The 17,644-nt window shown below is 39.9% G+C and overlaps 5 non-coding genes across 5 annotated transcripts; all 5 read left to right on the top strand.

Moving 5' to 3' along the window:
- Positions 1 to 1,102: 1,102 nt before the first annotated feature.
- TRNAI-AAU (transfer RNA isoleucine (anticodon AAU)) lies at positions 1,103 to 1,176 on the top strand. The gene has a single exon. It is a non-coding gene; the product is annotated as a tRNA-Ile (tRNA).
- Positions 1,177 to 3,631: 2,455 nt separating this feature from the next.
- TRNAI-AAU (transfer RNA isoleucine (anticodon AAU)) lies at positions 3,632 to 3,705 on the top strand. Its single transcript has one exon. It is a non-coding gene; the product is annotated as a tRNA-Ile (tRNA).
- A 1,586-nt stretch (positions 3,706 to 5,291) lies between these two features.
- Positions 5,292 to 5,365, top strand: TRNAI-AAU (transfer RNA isoleucine (anticodon AAU)). Its single transcript has one exon. It is a non-coding gene; the product is annotated as a tRNA-Ile (tRNA).
- An 8,240-nt stretch (positions 5,366 to 13,605) lies between these two features.
- On the top strand, positions 13,606 to 13,679 carry TRNAI-AAU (transfer RNA isoleucine (anticodon AAU)). Its single transcript has one exon. It is a non-coding gene; the product is annotated as a tRNA-Ile (tRNA).
- Positions 13,680 to 15,296: 1,617 nt separating this feature from the next.
- Positions 15,297 to 15,370, top strand: TRNAI-AAU (transfer RNA isoleucine (anticodon AAU)). The gene has a single exon. It is a non-coding gene; the product is annotated as a tRNA-Ile (tRNA).
- Positions 15,371 to 17,644: the final 2,274 nt, after the last annotated feature.

Here is a 17,644-nt window from a genome sequence, read left to right as displayed (position 1 = left end):
TTAAATGAAGATTTGCAATACTCATACATTGAATGAAAATGGAGCTTTGAACAAAAGAAAATAAACAATGTTAGCTCCCACGAGATATGAACTCAGATTACTAGATTCAAAGTCCAGGGTGCTAACAATTACACCATGGAACCCTCACCTGAGCAATGGAATCTACTGAAGTGTGCTCATCTTTTATATGCAAAGAAAAGAAATTCAATACTTTATATATATTATTTCAAGTTTCTAATAAGCTCAGGGATGCAATAGGTATTATGTAGAATATTTGTCCAAAACCAATGATAATATATAAAAAGTAACCTATTTTTTAAAGGAGAAGATCGATACTAGAAACCTAATTGCCTAGGACCAATTTCAGTTGGAGCATCACCCCTTATGTTATCCTAGCATTGAAATGACAGTTTTTCTGTATTTCCATATTTGCATATCAGCCACATACAATTGTTTCAAGCTTTATAAGAGAGGACTGCCTTTTTATAGACCAAGGATGAAAGTCTCTTGTGAGTTTAGTCTGATAATGACATCACAATTTGTAAATTAAGCTATAGTATGATTACAGAGTGTAGACTGAATAAAAAGTGCTTTCCTATGAATTGAAGTTTGTATTTTTTTAAGCTTTGCATTCCAAAATAGGTTAGCATTCTTTATTTCCAATGGGCACATTAAGCTACTTCCCCAGTATATATTTTTTTGTGTTAAAAGTTATTCATACACAACTTGGTAAAACATACTAAATTTAATACATAATGGATTACTTCCTGGGATTATCTTTTTCAACAATCTGTTAATTTACAATTAAAAATTGTGTATTAGAATTTTCAGATTGATTTTGCTTAGATTTGCATATACTCCTTGTCTAAATTGTCTATTTTTATACTATTACTAGATGCCTTAATCTTTGTTATTATCCTATCTAATATTTATTTTTATTTTGTAATGTGGAAAGAAACTGGAGCATTTTTATGATACCCATGCTTCAAGTGACTCTATGGCTTAAGCTTTTTTTTGAAAAATGAAATGCTATAAAAACAAAATATGATCTGTGCTTTGAGGTACATTTGCCAGTTTTGTGTTTGCTTGCAGTAACATCTGTGGCCGGTTAGCTCAGTTGGTTAGAGTGTGGTGCTAATAACGCCAAGGTCATGGGTTTGATCCCCATATGGGCCCTTTGCTTTTCTTGATGGACAAGAATGGAATAAGCTCATCGGTGGAGTGCATGAATACTTGAAAACATCATAGACACATATATCACAAAATCTCTTCAAATACATATAAGAAACCAGTGGGAGTGTTATCCTTTGGCTAATGAAGATTTTTGTCTACGTGGCTCAGTGACTTTTGTCTCAAATCAAGCAATATGGCATAACTAAGATATGCAAGGGCAAATTAATCAGTTATTATATTGCTGCTCAAACATAGAGGGCACTAGGTGTTACTAGAAGAAGAAGAAGAAGATATGTGCTCCCTTCTCATTAGTGCACACTGAAGTAAAAAAAAATGGAGAATTTCTAAAGACCAGAGCACAAGTAATGGATCTCTGCATTCTTATTGCATCTTTTCTTATTTCCAAATATTTGACATACTTCTGATTTGATAAGTTTAAAAATTAGTTTAAACAAAGAACACCACTGAAGATGATGGAATTTATATGAATTTTAAATGAAGATTTGCAATACTCATACATTGAATGAAAATGGAGCTTTGAACAAAAGGAAAATAAACAATGTTAGCTCCCACGAGATATGAACTCAGATTACTAGATTCAAAGTCCAGGGTGCTAACAATTACACCATGGAACCCTCACCTGAGCAATGGAATCTACTGAAGTGCGCTCATCTTTTAAATGCAAAGAAAAGAAATTCAATACTTTATATATATTATTTCAAGTTTCTAATAAGATCAGGGATGCAATAGGTATTATGTAGAATATTTGTCCAAAACCAATGATAATATATAAAAAGTAACTTATTTTTCAAAGGAGAAGATAGATACTAGAAACCTAATTGCCTAGGACCAATTTCAGTTGGAGCATCACCCCTTATGTTATCCTAGCATTGAATTGACAGTTTTTCTGTATTTCCATATTTGCATATCAGCCACTTACAATTGTTTCAAGCTTTATAACAGAGGACTGCCTTTTTTTATAGACCAAGGATGAAAGTCTCTTGTGAGTTAAGTCTGATAATGACATCACAATTTGTAAATTAAGCTATAGTATGATTACAGAGTGTAGACTGAATAAAAAGTGCTTTCCTATGGATTGAAGTTTGTATTTTCTTAAGCTTTGCATTCCAAAATGGGCTAGCATTCTTTATTTCCAATGGGCACATTAAGCTACTTCCCCAATATGACAAGTATATATACTTTCCAATAAGAAGCTGAACTGTTGGACCCCAGCTGGAGTTATACCCGTAGTACATACCGGCCGCAGTATTCATCTGCTGGTTGTTTATTCTTGAGTGGAGAGGAGCCGCTCACCGGTGCCTGCAAACGGCACGTAGAGGTGGAGACCTGTGGAGCATTCAGACCGAGCAGGACAGGTTGTAGCAGGCGCCAGTGCAGGTGCCGTTTTCCCCGCAGCTAGAAGCCAGTGTGGTGGACGTCGGGATGTACTCATGCTGATACTACTTGCTCACACCTCACGTAAGATTCCGGTTGAAAACGGCTCTCATTCATTTTACTGACCTATGTTGGATTATTATATTCAAAGGAACTTTGATACAAAGTGACTGTCTATTGGAAACATCTATTATACGGGTTCTACCAGCAGCTACACTTGATCTATTTTTTTGACTTTGTAAATCAAGTCATTTAGCTATAGAGCTAGTTTTTACACCTCTGTGCACAGAATATGCTTAAGTCCACCTCCTTTTATTGGAAAGTATATATACTTGTCATCTTAGATGTTTAAACTACTAAGACCGGTCTTGTTTTATGATTTGTGATTATTCATATATTGTTAAATATTTTTAATTCAATAGGAGTCTGGTATTTTTGTCAGCCATATCATATAAATTTACAATATAGCGCAAAAGTTTCTAACAATTGGAGTTTTGTGGTTAATTGCACTTGGGTGGCCCAGTGCAATTTGATTGACCTGCTAACCCCAGGTCATTAACTTTTTGCAGCTGATTGTTATTATATCCAAAAGGGTTTTCTATAGCATTTGATATTAGCGCCTGATAAAAAAAGGTTTTTACTTCCCCAATATATATTTTTTTGTGTTAAAAGTCATTCATTCACAACTTGGTAAAACATACTAAATTTAATACATAATGGATTACATCCTGGGATTATCTTTTTCAACAATCTGTAAATTTACAAATAAAAATTGTGTATTAGATTTTTCAGATTGATTTTGCTTAGATTTGCATATACTCCTTATATAAATTGTCTATTTTTATACTATTACTAGATGCCTTAATCTTTGTTATTATCCTATCTAATATTTATTTTTATTTTGTAATGTGGAAAGAAACTGGAGCATTTTTATGATACCCATGCTTCAAGTGACTCTATGGCTTAAGCTTTTTTTTGAAAAATGTAATGCTATAAAAACAAAATATGATCTGTGCTTTGAGGTACATTTGCCAGTTTTGTGTTTGCCTGCAGTAACATCTGTGGCCGGTTAGCTCAGTTGGTTAGAGCGTGGTGCTAATAACGCCAAGGTCACGGGTTTGATTCCTGTATGGGCCATTTGCTTTTCTTGATGGAGAAGAATGGAATAAGCTCATCGGTGGAGTGCATGAATACTTTAAAACATCATAGACACATATATCACAAAATCTCTTCAAATACATATCCGAAGCCAGTGGGAGTGTCATCCTTTGGCTGATGAAGATTTTTCTCTACATGGCTCAGTGACTTTTGTCTCAAATCAAGCAATATGGCATAACTAAGATATGCAAGGGCAAATTAATCATATTATATTGCTGCTCAAACATAGAGGGCACTAGGTGTTGCTAGAAGAAGAAGAAGATATGTGCTCCCCTCTCATTAGTGGACACTGAAGTAAAAAAAATTGAGAATTTCTAAAGACCAGAGCACAAGTAATGGATCGCTGCATTCTTATTGCATCTTTTCTTATTTCCAAATATTTGACATACTTCTGATTTGATAAGTTTAAAAATGAGTTTAAACAAAGGACACCACTGAAGATGATGGAATTTATATGAATTTTAAATGAAGATTTGCAATACTCATACATTGAATGAAAATGGAGCTTTGCACAAAAGGAAAATAAACAATGTTAGCTCCCACGAGATATGAACTCAGATTACTAGATTCAAAGTCCAGGGTGCTAACAATTACACCATGGAACCCTCACCTGAGCAATGGCATCTACTGAAGTGCACTCATCTTTTAAATGCAAAGAAAAGAAATTAAATACTTTATATATATTATTTCAAGTTTCTATTAAGTTCAGGGATGCAATAGGTATTATGTAGAATATTTGTCCAAAACCAATGATAATATATAAAAAGTAACCTATTTTTTAAAGGAGAAGATAGATACTAGAAACCTAAATGCCTAGGACCAATTTCAGTTGGAACATCACCCCTTATGTTATCCTAGCATTGAATTGACAGTTTTTCTGTATTTCCATATTTGCATATCAGCCACTTACAATTGTTTCAAGCTTTATAAGAGAGGACTGCCTTTTTTATAGACCAAGGATGAAAGTCTCTTGTGAGTTAAGTCTGATAATGACATTACAATTTGTAAATAAAGCTATAGTATGATTACAGAGTGTAGACTGAATAAAAAGTGCTTTCCTATGGATTGAAGTTTGTATTTTTTTAAGCTTTGCATTCCAAAATGGGCTAGCATTCTTTATTTCCAATGGGCACATTAAGCTACTTCCCCAATATATATTTTTTTGTGTTAAAAGTTATTCATACACAACTTGGTAAAACATACTAAATTTAATACATAATGGATTACATCCTGGGATTATCTTTTTCAACAATCTGTAAATTTACAATTAAAAATTGTGTATTAGAATTTTCAGATTGATTTTGCTTAAATTTGCATATACTCCTTGTCTAAATTGTCTATTTTTATACTATTACTAGATGCCTTAATCTTTGTTATTATCCTATCTAATATTTATTTTTATTTTGTAATGTGGAAAGAAACTGGAGCATTTTTATGATACCCATGCTTCAAGTGACTCTATGGCTTAAGCTTTTTTTTGAAAAATGAAATGCTATAAAAACAAAATATGATCTGTGCTTTGAGGTACATTTGCCAGTTTTGTGTTTGCTTGCAATAATATCTGTGGCTGGTTAGCTCAGTTGGTTAAAGCGTGGTGCTAATAACGCCAAGGTCATGGGTTCGATCCCCGTATGGGCCATTTGCTTTTCTTGATGGACAAGAATGGAATAACCTGTTTTTTTTTCTTTCTTTCTTCTTGATACATACTACTATAGTAGCTTACTGTAGCAGTCTGCGGTGCTGCTGAGCTGACAGTGTCCAGCAGGTCCGTCATCAGTCATTACATAATAAATATATATACCTGTCCGGCTGCAGTACTAGTGATATTATATATATATATATTAATTTCATCTCATTATCATCCAGTCTATATTAGCAGCAGACACAGTACGGTAGTTCACGGCTGTAGCTACCTCTGTGTCAGCAGTCGCTGATCCATCCATAATTGTATACCACCTACCCGTGGTTTTTTTTTTCTTTCTTCTTGATACATACTACTATAGTAGCTTACTGTAGCAGTCTGCGGTGCTGCTGAGCTGACAGTGTCCAGCAGGTCCGTCATCAGTCATTACATAATAAATATATATACCTGTCCGGCTGCAGTACTAGTGATATTATATATATATATATATATTAATTTCATCTCATTATCATCCAGTCTATATTAGCAGCAGACACAGTACGGTAGTACACGGCTGTAGCTACCTCTGTGTCGGCAGTCGCTGGTCCATCCATAATTGTATACCACCTACCCGTGTTTTTTTTTTTCTATCTTCTTGATACATACTACTATAGTAGCTTACTGTAGCAGTCTGCGGTGCTGCTGAGCTGACAGTGTCCAGCAGGTCCGTCATCAGTCATTACATAATAAATATATACCTGTCCGGCTGCAGTACTAGTGATATTATATATATATATATTAATTTCATCTCATTATCATCCAGTCTATATTAGCAGCAGACACAGTACAGTAGTCCACGGCTGTAGCTACCTCTGTGTCGGCAGTCGCTGGTCCATCCATAATTGTATACCACCTACCCGTGGTTTTTTTTTTTTTCTTTCTTCTTGATACATACTACTATAGTAGCTTACTGTAGCAGTCTGCGGTGCTGCTGAGCTGACAGTGTCCAGCAGGTCCGTCATCAGTCATTACATAATAAATATATATACCTGTCCAGCTGCAGTACTAGTGATATTATATATATATATTAATTTCATCTCATTATCATCCAGTCTATATTAGCAGCAGACACAGTACGGTAGTCCACGGCTGTAGCTACCTCTGTGTCGGCAGTCGCTGGTCCATCCATAATTGTATACCACCTACCCGTGGTTTTTTTTTGTCTTTCTTCTTGATACATACTACTGTAGTAGATTACTGTAGCAGTCTGCGGTGCTGCTGAGCTGACAGTGTCCAGCAGGTCCGTCATCAGTCATTACATAATAAATATATATACCTGTCCGGCTGCAGTACTAGTGATATTATATATATATATATATATTAATTTCATCTCATTATCATCCAGTCTATATTAGCAGCAGACACAGTACGGTAGTCCACGGCTGTAGCTACCTCTGTGTCGGCAGTCGCTGGTCCATCCATAATTGTATACCACCTACCCGTGGTTTTTTTTTTCTTTCTTCTTGATACATACTACTATAGTAGCTTACTGTAGCAGTCTGCGGTGCTGCTGAGCTGACAGTGTCCAGCAGGTCCATCATCAGTCATTACATAATAAATATATATACCTGTCCGGCTGCAGTACTAGTGATATTATATATATATATATATATATATATATTAATTTCATCTCATTATCATCCAGTCTATATTAGCAGCAGACACAGTACGGTAGTCCACGGCTGTAGCCACCTCTGTGTCGGCAGTCGCTTGTCCATCCATAAGTATACTAGTATCCATCCATCTCCATTGTTTACCTGAGGTGCCTTTTAGTTGTGCCTATTAAAATATGGAGAACAAAAATGTTGAGGTTCCAAAATTAGGGAAAGATCAAGATCCACTTCCACCTCGTGCTGAAGCTGCTGCCACTAGTCATGGCCGAGACGATGAAATGCCAGCAACGTCGTCTGCCAAGGCCGATGCCCAATGTCATAGTACAGAGCATGTAAAATCCAAAACACCAAATATCAGTAAAAAAAGGACTCCAAAATCTAAAATAAAATTGTCGGAGGAGAAGCGTAAACTTGCCAATATGCCATTTACCACACGGAGTGGCAAGGAACGGCTGAGGCCCTGGCCTATGTTCATGGCTAGTGGTTCAGCTTCACATGAGGATGGAAGCACTCAGCCTCTCGCTTGAAAAATGAAAAGACTCAAGCTGGCAAAAGCACCGCAAAGAACTGTGCGTTCTTCGAAATCCCAAATCCACAAGGAGAGTCCAATTGTGTCGGTTGCGATGCCTGACCTTCCCAACACTGGACGTGAAGAGCATGCGCCTTCCACCATTTGCACGCCCCCTGCAAGTGCTGGAAGGAGCACCGCAGTCCAGTTCCTGATAGTCAGATTGAAGATGTCAGTGTTGAAGTACACCAGGATGAGGAGGATATGGGTGTTGCTGGCGCTGGGGAGGAAATTGACAAGGAGGATTCTGATGGTGAGGTGGTTTGTTTAAGTCAGGCACCCGGGGAGACACCTGTTGTCCGTGGGAGGAATAGGGCCGTTGACATGCCTGGTGAAAATACCAAAAAAATCAGCTCTTCGGTGTGGAAGTATTTCAACAGAAATGCGGACAACATTTGTCAAGCCGTGTGTTGCCTTTGTCAAGCTGTAATAAGTAGGGGTAAGGACGTTAACCACCTCGGAACATCCTCCCTTATACGTCACCTGCAGCGCATTCATAATAAGTCAGTGACAAGTTCAAAAACTTTGGGCGACAGCGGAAGCAGTCCACTGACCAGTAAATCCCTTCCTCTTGTAACCAAGCTCACGCAAACCACCCCACCAACTCCCTCAGTGTCAATTTCCTCCTTCCCCAGGAATGCCAATAGTCCTGCAGGCCATGTCACTGGCAATTCTGACGAGTCCTCTCCTGCCTGGGATTCCTCCGATGCATCCTTGCGTGTAACGCCTACTGCTGCTGGCGCTGCTGTTGTTGCTGCTGGGAGTCGATGGTCATCCCAGAGGGGAAGTCGTAAGCCCACTTTTACTACTTCCACCAAGCAATTGACTGTCCAACAGTCCTTTGCGAGGAAGATGAAATATCACAGCAGTCATCCTGTTGCAAAGCGGTTAACTGAGGCCTTGACAACTATGTTGGTGTTAGACGTGCGTCCGGTATCCGCCGTTAGTTCACAGGGAACTAGACAATTTCTTGAGGTAGTGTGCCCCCGTTAACCAATACCATCTAGGTTCCACTTCTCTAGGCAGGCGATACCGAGAATGTACACGGACGTCAGAAAAAGACTCACCAGTGTCCTAAAAAATGCAGTTGTACCCAATGTCCACTTAACCACGGACATGTGGACAAGTGGAGCAGGGCAGGGTCAGGACTATATGACTGTGACAGCCCACTGGGTAGATGTATGGACTCCCGCCGCAAGAACAGCAGCGGCGGCACCAGTAGCAGCATCTCGCAAACGCCAACTCTTTCCTAGGCAGGCTACGCTTTGTATCACCGGTTTCCAGAATACGCACACAGCTGAAAACCTCTTACGGCAACTGAGGAAGATCATCGCGGAATGGCTTACCCCAATTGGACTCTCCTGTGGATTTGTGGCATCGGACAACGCCAGCAATATTGTGTGTGCATTAAATATGGGCAAATTCCAGCACGTCCCATGTTTTGCACATACCTTGAATTTGGTGGTGCAGAATTTTTAAAAAAACGACAGGGGCGTGCAAGAGATGCTGTCGGTGGCCAGAAGAATTGCGGGACACTTTCGGCGTACAGGCACCACGTACAGAAGACTGGAGCACCACCAAAAACGCCTGAACCTGCCCTGCCATCATCTGAAGCAAGAAGTGGTAACGAGGTGGAATTCAACCCTATATATGCTTCAGAGGTTGGAGGAGCAGCAAAAGGCCATTCAAGCCTATACAATTGAGCACGATATAGGAGGTGGAATGTACCTGTCTCAAGCGCAGTGGAGAATGATTTCAACGTTGTGCAAGGTTCTGCAACCTTTTGAACTTGCCACACGTGAAGTCAGTTCAGACACTGCCAGCCTGAGTCAGGTCATTCCCCGCATCAGGCTTTTGCAGAAGAAGCTGGAGGCATTGAAGGAGGAGCTAAAAGGGAGCGATTCCGCTAGGCATGTGGGACTTGTGGATGGAGCCCTTAATTCGCTTAACAAGGATTCACAGGTGGTCAATCTGTTGAAATCAGAGCACTACATTTTGGCCACCGTGCTCGATCCTATATTTAAAACCTACCTTGGATCTCTCTTTCCGGCAGACACAAGTCTGCTGGGGTTCAAAGACCTGCTGGTGACAAAATTGTCAAGTCAAGCGGAACGCGACCTGTCAACATCTATTCCTTCACATTCTCCCGCAACTGGGGGGGGCGAGGAAAAGGCTCATAATTCCGAGCCCACCCGCTGGCGGTGATGCAGGGCAGTCTGGAGCGACTGTTGATGCTGACATCTGGTCAGGACTGAAGGACCTGACAACGATTACGGACATGTCGTCTACTGTCACTGCATATGATTCTCTCACCATTGAAAGAATGGTGGAGGATTATATGAGTGACCGCATCCAAGTAGGCACGTCAGACAGTCCGTACTTATACTGGCAGGAAAAAGAGGCAATTTGGAGGCCCTTGCACAAACTGGCTTTATTCTACCTAAGTTGCCCTCCCACAAGTGTGTACTCCGAAAGAGTGTTTAGTGCCGCCGCTCACCTTGTCAGCAATCGGCGTACGAGGTTACTTCCAGAAAATGTGGAGAAGATGATGTTCATTAAAATGAATTATAATCAATTCCTCCGTGGAGACATTGACCAGCAGCAATTGCCTCCACAAAGTACACAGGGAGCTGAGATGGTGGATTCCAGTGGGGACGAATTGATAATCTGTGAGGAGCGGGATGTACACGGTGATATATCAGAGGATGATGATGAGGTGGACATCTTGCCTCTGTAGAGCCAGTTTGTGCAAGGAGAGATTAATTGCTTCTTTTTCGGTGGGGGTCCAAACCAACCCGTCATTTCAGTCACAGTCGTGTGGCAGACCCTGTCACTGAAATGATGGGTTGGTTAAAGTGTGCATGTCCTGTTTATACAACATAAGGGTGGGTGGGAGGGCCCAAGGACAATTCCATCTTGCACCTCTTTTTTCTTTCATTTTTATTTGCGTCATGTGCTGTTTGGGGAGTGTTTTTTGGATGGGCCATCCTGCGTGACACTGCAGTGCCACTCCTAGATGGGCAGGTGTTTGTGTCGGCCACTAGGGTCGATTAGCTTACTCACACAGCTACCTCATTGAGCCTCTTTTTTTCTTCTTTGCGTCATGTGCTGTTTGGGGAGTGTTTTTTGGAAGGGCCATCCTGCGTGACACTGCAGTGCCACTCCTAGATGGGCCAGGTGTTTGTGTCGGCCACTAGGGTCGCTTATCTTGCTCACACAGCTACCTCATTGCGCCTCTTTTTTTCTTTGCGTCATGTGCTGTTTGGGGAGTGTTTTTTGGAAGGGCCATCCTGCGTGACACTGCAGTGCCACTCCTAGATGGGCCAGGTGTTTGTGTCGGCCACTAGGGTCGCTTATCTTACTCACACAGCTACCTCATTGCGCCTCTTTTTTTCTTTGCGTCATGTGCTGTTTGGGGAGTGTTTTTTGGAAGGGCCATCCTGCGTGACACTGCAGTGCCACTCCTAGATGGGCCAAGTGTTTGTGTCGGCCACTAGGGTCGCTTATCTTACTCACACAGCTACCTCATTGCGCCTCTTTTTTTCTTTGCGTCATGTGCTGTTTGGGGAGTGTTTTTTGGAAGGGCCATCCTGCGTGACACTGCAGTGCCACTCCTAGATGGGTCAGGTGTTTGTGTCGGCCACTAGGGTCGCTTATCTTACTCACACAGCTACCTCATTGCGCCTCTTTTTTTCTTTGCGTCATGTGCTGTTTGGGGAGTGTTTTTTGGAAGGGCCATCCTGCGTGACACTGCAGTGCCACTCCTAGATGGGCCAGGTGTTTGTGTCGGCCACTAGGGTCGCTTATTTTACTCACACAGCTACCTCATTGCGCCTCTTTTTTTCTTTGCGTCATGTGCTGTTTGGGGAGTGTTTTTTGGAAAGGCCATCCTGCGTGACACTGCAGTGCCACTCCTAGATGGGCCAGGTGTTTGTGTCGGCCACTAGGGTCGCTTATCTTACTCACACAGCTACCTCATTGCGCCTCTTTTTTTCTTTGCGTCATGTGCTGTTTGGGGAGTGTTTTTTGGAAGGGCCATCCTGCGTGACACTGCAGTGCCACTCCTAGATGGGCCAGGTGTTTGTGTCGGCCACTAGGGTCGCTTATCTTACTCACACAGCTACCTCATTGCGCCTCTTTTTTTCTTTGCGTCATGTGCTGTTTGGGGAGTGTTTTTTGGAAGGGCCATCCTGCGTGACACTGCAGTGCCACTCCTAGATGGGCCAGGTGTTTGTGTCGGCCACTAGGGTCGCTTATCTTACTCACACAGCTAACTCATTGCGCCTCTTTTTTTCTTTGCGTCATGTGCTGTTTTGGGAGTGTTTTTTGGAAGTGCCATCCTGCGTGACACTGCAGTGCCACTCCTAGATGGGCCAGGTGTTTGTGTCGGCCACTAGGGTCGCTTATCTTACTCACACAGCTACCTCATTGCGCCTCTTTTTTTCTTTGCGTCATGTGCTGTTTGGGGAGTGTTTTTTGGAAGGGCCATCCTGCGTGACACTGCAGTGCCACTCCTAGATGGGCCAGGTGTTTGTGTCGGCCACTAGGGTCGCTTAGCTTACTCACACAGCTACCTCATTGCGCCTCTTTTTTTCTTTGCGTCATGTGCTGTTTGGGGAGTGTTTTTTGGAAGGGCCATCCTGCGTGACACTGCAGTGCCACTCCTAGATGGGCCAGGTGTTTGTGTCGGCCACTAGGGTCGCTTAGCTTAGTCATCCAGCGACCTCGGTGCAAATTTTAGGACTAAAAATAATATTGTGAGGTGTGAGGTATTCAGAATAGACTGAAAATGAGTGGAAATTATGGTTTTTGAGGTTAATAATACTTTGGGATCAAAATGACCCCAAAATTCTATAATTTAAGCTGTTTTTTTAGTGTTTTTTGAAAAAAACACCCGAATCCAAAACACACCCGAATCCGACAAAAAAAATTCGGTGAGGTTTTGCCAAAACGCGGTCGAACCCAAAACACGGCCGCGGAACCGAACCCGAAACCAAAACACAAAACCCGAAAAATTTCAAGTGCACATCTCTACTAACAATTACACCATGGAACACTCACCTGAGCAATGGCATCTACTGAAGTGCGCTCATCTTTTAAATGCAAAGAAAAGAAATTCAATACTTTATATATATTATTTCAAGTTTCTATTAAGCTCAGGGATGCAATAGGTATTATGTAGAATATTTGTCCAAAACCAATGATAATATATAAAAAGTAACCTATTTTTTAAAGGAGAAGATAGATACTAGAAACCTAAATGCCTAGGACCAATTTCAGTTGGAACATCACCCCTTATGTTATCCTAGCATTGAATTGACAGTTTTTCTGTATTTCCATATTTGCATATCAGCCACTTACAATTGTTTCAAGCTTTATAAGAGAGGACTGCCTTTTTTATAGACCAAGGATGAAAGTCTCTTGTGAGTTAAGTCTGATAATGACATTACAATTTGTAAATAAAGCTATAGTATGATTACAGAGTGTAGACTGAATAAAAAGTGCTTTCCTATGGATTGAAGTTTGTATTTTTTTAAGCTTTGCATTCCAAAAAGGGCTAGCATTCTTTATTTCCAATGGGCACATTAAGCTACTTCCCCAATATATATTTTTTTGTGTTAAAAGTTATTCATACACAACTTGGTAAAACATACTAAATTTAATACATAATGGATTACATCCTGGGATTATCTTTTTCAACAATCTGTAAATTTACAATTAAAAATTGTGTATTAGATTTTTTAGATTGATTTTGCTGAGATTTGCATATACTCCTTGTCTAAATTGTCTATTTTTATACTATTACTAGATGCCTTAATCTTTGTTATTATCCTATCTAATATTTATTTTTATTTTGTAATGTGGAAAGAAACTGGAGCATTTTTATGATACCCATGCTACAAGTGACTCTATGGCTTAAGCTTTTTTTTTGAAAAATGAAATGCTATAAAAACAAAATATGATCTGTGCTTTGAGGTACATTTGCCAGTTTTGTGTTTGCTTGCAGTAATATCTGTGGCTGGTTAGCTCAGTTGGTTAAAGCCTGGTGCTAATAACGCCAAGGTCATGGGTTCGATCCCCGTATGGGCCATTTGCTTTTCTTGATGGACAAGAATGGAATAAGCTCATCGGTGGAGTGCATGAATACTTGAAAACATCATAGACACATATATCACAAAATCTCTTCAAATACATATAAGAAACCAGTGGGAGTGTCATCCTTTGGCTAATTAAGATTTTTCTCTACATGGCTCAGTGACTTTTGTCTCAAATCAAGCAATATGGCATAACTAAGATATGCAAGGGCAAATTAATCAGTTATTATATTGCTGCTCAAACATAGAGGGCACTAGGTGTTACTAGAAGAAGAAGAAGAAGAAGAAGAAGAAGAAGAAGAAGAAGATATGTGCTCCCTTCTCATTAGTGCACACTGAAGTAAAAAAAATGGAGAATGTCTAAAGACCAGAGCACAAGTAATGGATCTCTGCATTCTTATTGCATCTTTTCTTATTTCCAAATATTTGACATACTTCTGATTTGATAAGTTTAAAAATGAGTTTAAACAAAGGACACCACTGATGATGATGGAATTTATATGAATTTTAAATGAAGATTAGCAATACTCATACATTGAATGAAAATGGAGCTTTGAACAAAAGGAAATTAAACAATGTTAGCTCCCACGAGATATGAACTCAGATTATTAGATTCAAAGTCCAGGGTGCTAACAATTACACCATGGAACCCTCACCTGAGCAATGGAATCTACTGAAGTGCGCTCATCTTTTAAATGCAAAGAAAAGAAATTCAATACTTTATATATATTATTTCAAGTTTCTAATAAGCTCAGGGATGCAATTGGTATTATGTAGAATATTTGTCCAAAACCAATGATAATATATAAAAAGTAACCTATTTTTTAAAGGAGAAGATAGATACTAGAAACCTAAATGCCTAGGACCAATTTCAGTTGGAGCATCACCCCTTATGTAATCCTAGCATTGAATTGACAGTTTTTCTGTATTTCCATATTTGCATGTCAGCCACTTACAATTGTTTCAAGCTTTATAAGAGAGGACTGCCTTTTTTATAGACCAAGGATGAAAGTCTCTTGTGAGTTAAGTCTGATAATGACATCACAATTTGTAAATAAAGCTATAGTATGATTACAGAGTGTAGACTGAATAAAAAGTGCTTTCCTATGGATTGAAGTTTGTATTTTCTAAATCTTTGCATTCCAAAATGGGCTAGCATTCTTTATTTCCAATAGGCACATTAAGCTACTTTCCCAATATATATATTTTTTTGTGTTAAAAGTTATTCATACACAACTTGGTAAAACATACTAAATTTAATACATAATGGATTACATCCTGGGATTATCTTTTTCAACAATCTGTAAATTTACAATTAAAAATTGTGTATTAGATTTTTCAGATTGATTTTGCTTAGATTTGCATATACTCATTGTCTAAATTGTCTATTTTTATACTATTACTAGATGCCTTAATCTTTGTTATTATCCTATCTAATATTTATTTTTATTTTATAATGTGGAAAGAAACTGGAGCATTTTTATGATACCCATGCTTCAAGTGACTCTATGGCTTAAGCTTTTTTTTGAAAATTGAAATGCTATAAAAACAAAATATGATCTGTGCTTTGAGGTCCATTTGCCAGTTTTGTGTTTGCTTGCAGTAACATCTGTGGCCGGTTAGCTCAGTTGGTTAGAGCGTGGTGCTAATAACGCCAAGGTCACGGGTACTATCCCCATATGGGCCATTTGATTTTCTTGATGGACAAGAATGGAATAAGCTCATCGGTGGAGTGCATGAATACTTTAAAACATCATAGACACATATATCACAAAATCTCTTCAAATACATATAAGAAACCAGTGGGAGTGTCATCCTTTGGCTGATGAAGATTTTTCTCTACATGGCTCAGTGACTTTTGTCTCAAATCAAGCAATATGGCATAACTAAGATATGCAAGGGCAAATTAATCAGTTATTATATTGCTGCTCAAACATAGAGGGCACTAGGTGTTACTAGAAGAAGAAGATGATATAAGCTCCCCTCTCATTAGTGCACACTGAAGTAAAAAAAAATGGAGAATTTCTAAAGACCAGAGCACAAGTAATGGATCTCTGCATTCTTATTGCATCTTTTCTTATTTCCAAATATTTGACATACTTCTGATTTGATAAGTTTAAAAATGAGTTTAAACAAACGACACCACTGAAGATGATGGAATTTATATGAATTTTAAATGAAGATTTGCAATACTCATACATTGAATGAAAATGGAGCTTTGAACAAAAGGAAAATAAACAATGTTAGCTCCCACGAGATATGAACTCAGATTACTAGATTCAAAGTCCAGGGTGCTAACAATTACACCATGGAACCCTCACCTGAGCAATGAAATCTACTGAAGTGCGCTCATCTTTTAAATGCAAAGAAAAGAAATTCAATACTTTATATATATTATTTAAAGTTTCTAATAAGCTCAGGGATGCAATAGGTATTATGTACAGATGTGTCCACTATTACCTTTCTGAAAAAAGTATCATGGCCTGCCGTTCATGGCACGAGATAAGCTTTCCTCTTAAGATATACATGGCAAGCCATGTGTATCTCCTCTGAAATATAGTGCAGTACCACTTTTCAGACAGCAGGTGGCATTTTCAGAAACTGAGCAAGCAGAAAGTCTGATAAAGAGATTCTAGAGGGAGTAGTTCAGACCTGATTCTAGCAGCATTTTATTTGCAAATGGGCAAAACCATGGGGGTCATTCCGAAATGATCGCACGCTAGGTTGGTTTGCAGCATTGCGATCAGGTCGAAACTGCACATGCGTATGCACCTCAATGCGCATGTGCGTCGTACGGGTACAAAGCGGATCATTGCTGAGCAATGGATTTAACGAAGAATCGATTCGCACAGCAGATCGCAAGGAGATTGACAGGAAGAGGGCATTTGTGGGTGGCAACTGAATGCTTTCTGGGAGTGTTTGGAAAAACGCAGGCGTGTCCAAGCGTTTGCAGGGCAGGTGTCTGACGTCAATTCCGGACACGAACAGGCTAAAGTGTTTGCCCCGAATTTACATCAGACACCCACCCTGCAAACGCATAGACACACCTGCGTTTTTCCAAACACTCCCAGAAAACGGTCAGTTGACATCCACAAATGTTTTCTTCCAGTCAATCTCCTTGCGATTGTCTGTGCGAATGGATTCTTCATTAAATCCATTGCTCAGCAACGATCCACTTTGTACCTGTGCGACGCGCCTGCGTATTGCGGGGCACACACATGCGCAGTTATGTCCTGATCGCAGCTCAGCAAAACAACCTAGCGTGCAATCAGGCGTGCATGACCCCCATGGTTTTGCCCATCTGCTAACAAAATTGCAGCTATGGGGGGGTCATTCCGAGTTGATCGTAGCCCTGCAAAATTTTGCAGGGCTACGATCAGGAACAGAGACATGCAGGGGATGCCCAGCACAGGGCCAGTCCGCCCTGCAGGTCAGTTACGCCCCCCCCCTGCAGAAGTGCAAAAGTATTGCACAGCGGCAATGCTTTTGTACTTCAGAAGTAGCTCCCGGCCAGCGCAGCTTTAGTGTGCTGGCCGGGAGCTACTCATTGCTACACGGCCCGCAGCGGCTGGTCAGCAGCAGCGATCGGGTCAGAATGACCCCCATGAGCCGTATGTGCAGGGCAATTTATCCATCATGCACACGGGAATATCAGCTGCAGCAGCTAATTGTGAAGTATTAATATTTTTCCAATACATCTCTCATACTAACTTCCAACATGTACCTGGCTCAATGTTGCCTATATGTTTAAAAAAATCTTTTTCCTTGTGATTGATAATGTGCTGATGAAGAGTTCATACAAACTCCACACAGAGATTCAATATAGAAATTATGATACTAACTAAAAGGCACTATTGATACTTGTCATTTTTTGCAATTGTTTGGTGGTTAAGGTGCGAGTAGAGAGAATTTTTGGTATTTCAATACCACATATATTTCACTGGGATCCGGTCTGAAGGTC

This window comes from Pseudophryne corroboree, chromosome 11 (assembly GCF_028390025.1).
Source record: "Pseudophryne corroboree isolate aPseCor3 chromosome 11, aPseCor3.hap2, whole genome shotgun sequence".
In the NCBI taxonomy this organism is placed as follows: domain Eukaryota; kingdom Metazoa; phylum Chordata; class Amphibia; order Anura; family Myobatrachidae; genus Pseudophryne; species Pseudophryne corroboree.
This window is presented reverse-complemented; position numbering and strand designations above follow the sequence as displayed.